Raw genomic sequence first — 7,438 nt, 5'->3', positions numbered from 1 at the left:
ATAAGTGTCGTGTAGGAGCAAAACTGGGAGGGTTTCGGTGAGATGACAACAACTGAAGCAGCTCTAGTGTTGCAGCTTACAACTCCCCACATGCCTTGTATGTGGTGCATACATAGCATGCAAACTCTGCTTGATGAGAGGTTATCTTATAGACAAAAGAGTTGAACACAGCTCTTTTTTCCCACACAAAAGAGAGACCGTGTCTCACCAAAGTATAAAAAAGGCTCAACTAGACAACCATTGGGATTATGCCTTGCATATTCCCTATTGAAATCTGTAACACACGCAGTGTTTCATGTAGCTCTAGAGCAAGTAAACCATAGTACGTGCAATCATAAGGGAGCGAGCATCTCCATGAATCAAAAAGGTGTACCCTCACTCAACATACGAGGTCATGCTCAACTCGCAGAGTATGCCTTGTCATGCGAGTAGGGTGGATACCAATTCGGGCAAGCAAGAGAGTCCCAAGCAACATGTAATGAGTCTCAACCATATCATGCGAGTGACATGATGGTTAACTTCGGACCCTCATGCATGCCATGCATGCTAAGCTTTGCCAAGCCTTCGTGCTTTGACAAGCGACTTTACCTGCATGTGATTACGACATTCTATCACGACCGTCCTTGCCGTCATGGTAGTAGGATTTGCGTTACCTTGGGATATCACTCAAATCTTCATGGATTCAGAAGCCGGCCTTGCTTTACCCTTACAACCTTGTAAGGGAATACCATCAAGAGCTTGTATATGGCTCATTGGCACACATGAAAAATTCATAAAGAGTATGAGCGAGTAGACCATGGCTCATGCAATAACTAGGGACATGCTCGTATCATGAATCCAAATGCATACTTGCCTCAAGGATACAAGATTATGCCCAATCCATGAGGCCATGCATGCAGAGTAGGTTGAAGTAACCTTCCACATACAATAGTTTACTCTGACTCGAACAAATAGTGCACCTGGTGCCACAAGGATAACATACGGACACCTCACAACCATGCCGTAGACACTTATTGATGAGGTCCAAATCCCTTGAAAGCATAAAAACATGCCTTGTATGCATGAATCAGACCTTGTGAAAGCTTGCTTAATCAACTGAATCAACCTATAATCCTCCTAGGAATGGACTTCTTCCTTATAGGCGGGTTGCCATAGAAAAATTGTAGGTACACATGTACACCAAGGCGTGTCGTACATGTTGTCTAGACATGTCTTACATGCCTGACACACGGAGTCCTACTCTAAGGTATGCATAATAGAACTCGTAAAGAAAATGATTCCTGCATGAAATTAAGGAATCCGCTCGCATGTCGACATACTTATGTGACATCTCGTCGTCATGCGCCTTTGTGCTGTAGTCTTTGCCGGAATGGTGGGTGCTCCCTTGATCTGGGAAACCGTATAGACAAGGCGTGAGGCAAATAGCATGGTCTTGCTTCACATGAAGGCTCTATGATGCAAACATGCCATGCATGTATAGAAAACGAGGATTTCTCATCTTGCATGCAGTAAAAACCATCCTCTTGGTGTCTTGTCAAAGCACGTGAGCGATAGATTTCAGAGGTCGGAGACTTGGCACTGCTTTTATGTTGTGAAGCAGGTGGGAAGGCACCCTTGCAAACCTTATAGAGTTTTTTATTAAAAAAAAATAATGAAACCTGCAGTGATGGCGGAACTGCGCCTTGACAGAGTGGACGACACCGTGCCTTGCATGTAGAATTGGGAGATGAGCAGGTGTCGAAAAAGATGCAGCTCCGCCTTGCGATCCTACAGAGACCAACTCCGCCCATTTCGGTGCAGGTCAGCCGGCGACCCTCCTCGTGTTAGCGGTCCCTCACACGGAGTAATGAGATTCCCTGCTTGTACTCAAGGGGCCATGCCTGCCTTGCAGAATCGAGGAGAGGACATCCTCATGGAGCTTGCCCACGACCCACCTCCATGGAAATTCGAGAGAGAGAGTGTAACATTTAATGGCCTAAAATCTTATGTGTAGCGGAAATTAGCATGAACATAGTGGGCATTTCATTAGAATAGATTCCTAATGAGAATTACAAGAGTGCTTGGGTGGAGAGAGCAACAAAAAGCATAACACCTAGTTAGATAGCATCGACAATACTTTCAAAAGAGAGAGCAATTAAGCTATTGACAACAGTTGAGGACCGGATTTGCATGGAGCCGGTCCCCCCTCCAAAAGGCTTTGTATTATGGTTTCTCCCATCAAGAGAGACATTGTACAATACAATTCTTTGTGTTCCTTCAAGACTAGCTAGTGCAATGAAGATGGAAGCTTCATACACCAAGCAAAACACTTAATCAAACACAACTTGAATTATCCCCGTTCTCAGACCCAAGACCTCACACACCTTCGAAGATGGTGAGAGCTAGCAGGGTATGAGAGTAGATTGAGAGGAAAAAGAAGTATCTTACGAGAAAGAAGTACATCTCCTCACATAATCACTCATATTAACATAGCTTAGCTTAGTAATTAGCTTGGTAGAGAAGATGAGCATGCATTGAAGCTTGGCTCTTGGTTGGATTTGCATCCACATGCCAAGAGAGTGTTGATGTAGGCTTCTATCTCACAAGATTGGAGTAGGTGATGAGCTCTCCATTAAAGCTTGGGAGGAGATAGAGTATTTTCCCTTCACACATGGTCAAGTGTGAGAGTGTGTGTGTCAATTCCAAGCAAAAATCAGCCCCCCCTCTCTCTTGGGCGAGCCCTAGCTGCTAAATAAGTCTGGCCTTTGCCTCATTGGACCTCCCCAGGTCAAGCCAATAGGAATTAAGCAGCATAAGTGATAGCCTTTAGACATGTGTCCCCCTTTCCCCTTTTGTGAGAGCTTTAGGTAATTAAATAATTAAACTAAACTCTCATTGGACCCCTTTGCCTCCTGGCCAATAGGAATCAGGCAAGCCATGGGGCTCCTGAATGCTCATTGGACCCCTTGGGAGACTGCCCAATAGTCTTCTAGGAGACTTAATTCTCATTGGTTTCTTTTATTAAATGTTTTTAAATTAATTAAACTAGATTTACTCTAGCTTAATTCTCATTGGTCCACTTCAAGGGTCTTCCAATAGGAATTGGGCACACCTTGTGGGCATCTGGCCTAGGGAACTGACATGTGTCCCTCATTCCCTTTGTGTAAAGGGAGCCTGTGTGTGTGTGTGTGTGGCTTTCTCTCTCATCCCCTAGCTTTGGGGCTCGCCCCCTCCCATGTAGGGATGTAGAAAGACTTTTTGGGCACACACTAAGCATCCAATTTTCCCTAGGGTTGACCTTTGGACACCACCTTTGAATTTTGGAACCTTAGCATTTTGGAAGTCTTAATGGGCTGAACCTTAGGGTCTTTTTGGCCCATTGTTTCACATGGCTCTTTTGCAGATGGCCCCCCCTTTGGATCCCTATTTTCCCTCCTTTGGATCCCTACTGTGGCCGGTCTGCTAACTTAACCAATATTCTAGCTTTTTCTCCCTTGGCACTTCCCCACATTAAATGATCAGTTTAATATGAGAAAATCATTTAGGAGAATTAGATATTGATTATTATGACAGAGAGAGAGAGAGAGAGAGAGAGAGAGAGAGAGAGAGAGAGAAAGAGAGATCATGCAAGTCCTGCAAGGCCTGCCTCTTCCCTTCCCCCCCTCCTCCATGGCTGCCTTCGACCCTAAGCTCTGATACCAGTGTAAGAAACTAGGCAACTAGGCTCCCATGGATCCTCCTCCCAACCTCCCTTTATAGGCGGGCTCCTAGCCCCTTGCCCTAGACGGATCCCCTATCCACACTGCCTAGCCCGGCCCTTGGCCGTAGTCCTTGCCTAGCCTAGTTCTTAGGGTACAGGACCCGTGTCCTGACAATACTAGTCGAAGGGAGAAAATAATGATTTTCTAAAACCATAATAATGAATTTACAATATAGGAATGGAAATAGTACATGACAAAGTCTAATTGTCCTTTATCAATATCGCACATTAAATTTGTTGTCGAAGCAAGCACACTAGAATTTATACCTCCAAGATGGGCTCATGTTGTTCATACAAGTCAACACTCAATTGGACTTTGTGCCTCTCTGTCAGTCTACACAATATCCTACAACAATGGAGTTGGAGTTTGTCGATTAAATCGGAAGATAATCTTTCACACTTTTAAGATGGAAAACCATTGACCTTCTGGTTACTCAGTACCAACTCAATAGCTTGGAGGTTTTTCTTGTCCACAAAGTGATGAAGGAGCTTGACAATTTAGTGATGCCAATCTATGATTCGCTGTTTGACTGGAATGCCTGGAAATGGCCTGGAAGCAGTATCTTAGAAAAACCCCATCCTAAAAGCATTTATCAAACAATGATGCATAAGAAGAATTGGTCTAGCCCCCTAAACAAGCTGTGGAAAAAGCAATTGCCGGAGGAAAGGTGGGAGCAAGTAATGGAGGACATATGAAAGCCAAAGGTTCTGCAACACATAAAGGTCTTTCTATGGAAGGTAATTTGGGGTGCTCTACCAACGAGGGTCAAGATTTAGGAGAGAGGGATCGGGTCAAATCGATGCTTGGGGTGCAAGATGGCTAGAGAAGATCTGGACCACCTATTCATGGACTGTCCAACTATTAAAGGCCTCACACGGAAAATATGCAAGTGGCTCCAAAGAACATGGAAAATCAGTTTTATCAAGACTGACCTACTCCTTGGAGGCAAGAATTCAGGCTCTTTCTCTGTCTCCGGACATCATGGACTGAATTGTCTCTCTCTCTCTCTCTCTCTCTCTCTCTCTCTCTCTCTCTCTCTCTCTCTCTCTCTCTCTCTCTCTCTCTCTCTCTCTCTCTCTCTCTCACACACACACACACACACACACACACACACACACACACACACATACACACACACACACACACACACACTCACACCTTCTGGCATTGTAGGCTGTGACAAAGCTGGAGAACTCTGCTCTGTAGGGCAGGCTTACGCTGGGTTCACACTAGAGCGGCGGCAATCACACTTCAAAAGGTGCATTTCCAGTCGAAAGAGTTTTGGCATGCACTCTTCCACCACCCATTGGTTCACACAGGAGTGGAAGAACCCGGTTCGATAGTTTTCATTTCCTGCCCGTTGTGAACACTCGAGGCCAACAGAAATAAACACTAAAGTGACTCTTTTCATAAGGTTTGAGGTTATTAAAAAATAAATAAAATAATTTGGACCTCCAGCAAGGATTTGTCTACGGACGTGGAGGGTGGAAGCGTTTTGTGCCGAGGGGGAGGTGGGGGTTGGAAGAAAATGTCGCAGTCACTTTCGTGAGCTGGCAAAGTTTTCTCTCTATTGCCTCCGCGCTATGTGAACGCGTCTGTCTACCTGGCGCAGGGTGATTGGCTGCGTGTGTGCGTCATTTCCCTTCCGTCGCCTACTGTGAACCTAGCCTTACCATTGCTCACCACGCCAGTTTAGAAGACTAGGGCATTTAACCGGGTGAGGATCTCTCTCTCTCTCTCTCTCTCTCTCTCTCTCTCTCTCTCTCTCTCTCTCTCTCTCTCTCTCTCTCTCTCTCTCTCTCTCTCTCTTCTCTCTCTCTCTCTCTCTGTGTGTGTGTGTGTGTGTGTGTGTGTGTGTGTGTGTGTGTGTGTGTGTGTGTGTGTGTGTGTGTGTGTGTGTGTGTGTGTGTGTGTGTGTGTGTGTGTGGTGTGTGTGTGTGTGTGTGTGTGTGTGTGTGTGTGTGTGTGTGTGCGTGCGTGTGCGTGTGAGCTTTGCGTGAAGCCATAGAGTGGTTCAACGAGGCTGCTGCACGAGCCCGGAGCCCACGAGCTGACCACAGGCAACCAACAATTGCTTTGGTTTCTACTGGATTAATGGTCCGACCCTCTCTCTCGCACTCTGTCTCTATCTACAACGCCTCTATGGCGGAGCCGAAACCGACAAATGATGGTGGACAGAGAGCAAGAATGGTCCGAGAGAAATATTATCACCAAGTTCAATTTAGGGATGTGTCAAGCGTATTGAACTTTAGGGGAGAGAGAGAGAGAGAGAGAGAGAGAGAGAGAGAGAGAGAGAGAGAGAGAGAGAGAGAGAGAGAGAGAGAAGGAAGAGAGGGTTGTGACGAAGTCAACATTCAGCCGGGTTGTGGGCTCTTGGAGATATTAATCCAACTGGAGCCTCAATGGAGATGGGCTTTGGTTAACTATTAATCCATGAATGCAAAGTGGTGAATGTGTCTGCACAGGGGTGCACGCATCCGCGCGCACACACACACACACACAAATCAAATAGAGTGATTCAATGCATGTGTTTGGGTGGCATAGAAATCGGACTAAATCTTCATGTTGAATTTTACCAGTCAAGTATGTCTCGACACTGCGCGTGTGGTCCCATAGGCAAGGTGGGCATGATAAGTTCTCACAATACCCCCATCGACTTGTGTACACCACCTGCTTTCGAAAGCCATGAACAACCCATTAATCTTTGTATGGCAATCCCTGACAAGTCATACATTGTGCATGAAGAACGGGGGGATGACCAAATCTATGCTCATAAACGATAAGAAGTTTGTTCTGCCTAAATAAAGCTAAGGAGGAAGCCACAAGAAAGGTAATTCTTTCAAGAAAATCATTTGAAGGCAATTAATTAACTTGTATAGCTTGACACTAAATATACTTCTCTTTAATATCATGCTTTCATTTTGGCAGGACATAACATCAAGCGACAATTTGAAATGAGTTGTCAACGAAGGCATAAACATAACATTGTCGACCCAAACACTCTTAGGCGTTCTACTCGCCTTAAAGCGCAGAAGAGAAATGACAATGATGCCCGTTTTATCTCAAGGCATTCTGAATGATTCGGGTAGAGAGGAACAAGGGTATTGCAAGCTATTGCATCCCTTTCTGTTTTTGAATCCCTTATTGTAATATTTGGTTTAGAATCACTTTTGATTGCAATGCTGGTTGTATCACAATGTTGTTAATGTACTCTCTCTTTCTGCCAAACCTTCAGGTCTTTACATTAGTGTTCAACCTTGATGCAAATAATGTTTTTTTGTGTCTTCAATTTTGTCTCTGAAACGCTCTCTCTAGACATCTACTTTGTAAATTTCACTCTCACGCATACATACACACTAAATGCAAGCCCCCCCCCCCCCCCCCCCCCCCAAAGTTGTAAATAGCATACACATTAACTAATCACACTTCTACACTATAATTAGGGAGATCCCTCTCCACTCACATTAGCACACTTATTAAGTGTCTCCCTCAATGGAACATCTAGGGTTTCTCTCTCTCTCTCTCTCTCTCTCTCTCTCTCTCTCTCTCTCTCTCTCTCTCTCACTCACACACACACACACACACACACACACACCACTCACATAAAGAAATATTTACTCTCTCTCTCTCTCTCTCTCTCTCTCTCTCTCTCTCTCTCTCTCTCATACACACACACCACTCACATGTCAAAGAAATAT

General features: G+C 44.9%; 1 pseudogene; it reads left to right on the top strand.

Moving 5' to 3' along the window:
• Positions 1-1,339: 1,339 nt before the first annotated feature.
• Positions 1,340-6,876, top strand: LOC147420916 (uncharacterized; annotated as a pseudogene).
• Positions 6,877-7,438: the final 562 nt, after the last annotated feature.

This window comes from Adiantum capillus-veneris, chromosome 28, assembly GCF_014529385.1.
Source record: "Adiantum capillus-veneris isolate H3 chromosome 28, ASM1452938v2, whole genome shotgun sequence".
NCBI lineage: Eukaryota > Viridiplantae > Streptophyta > Polypodiopsida > Polypodiales > Pteridaceae > Adiantum > Adiantum capillus-veneris.
The sequence above is the reverse complement of the archived record's forward strand: the minus strand, read 5'-3'. Positions and strand labels throughout refer to the sequence as shown.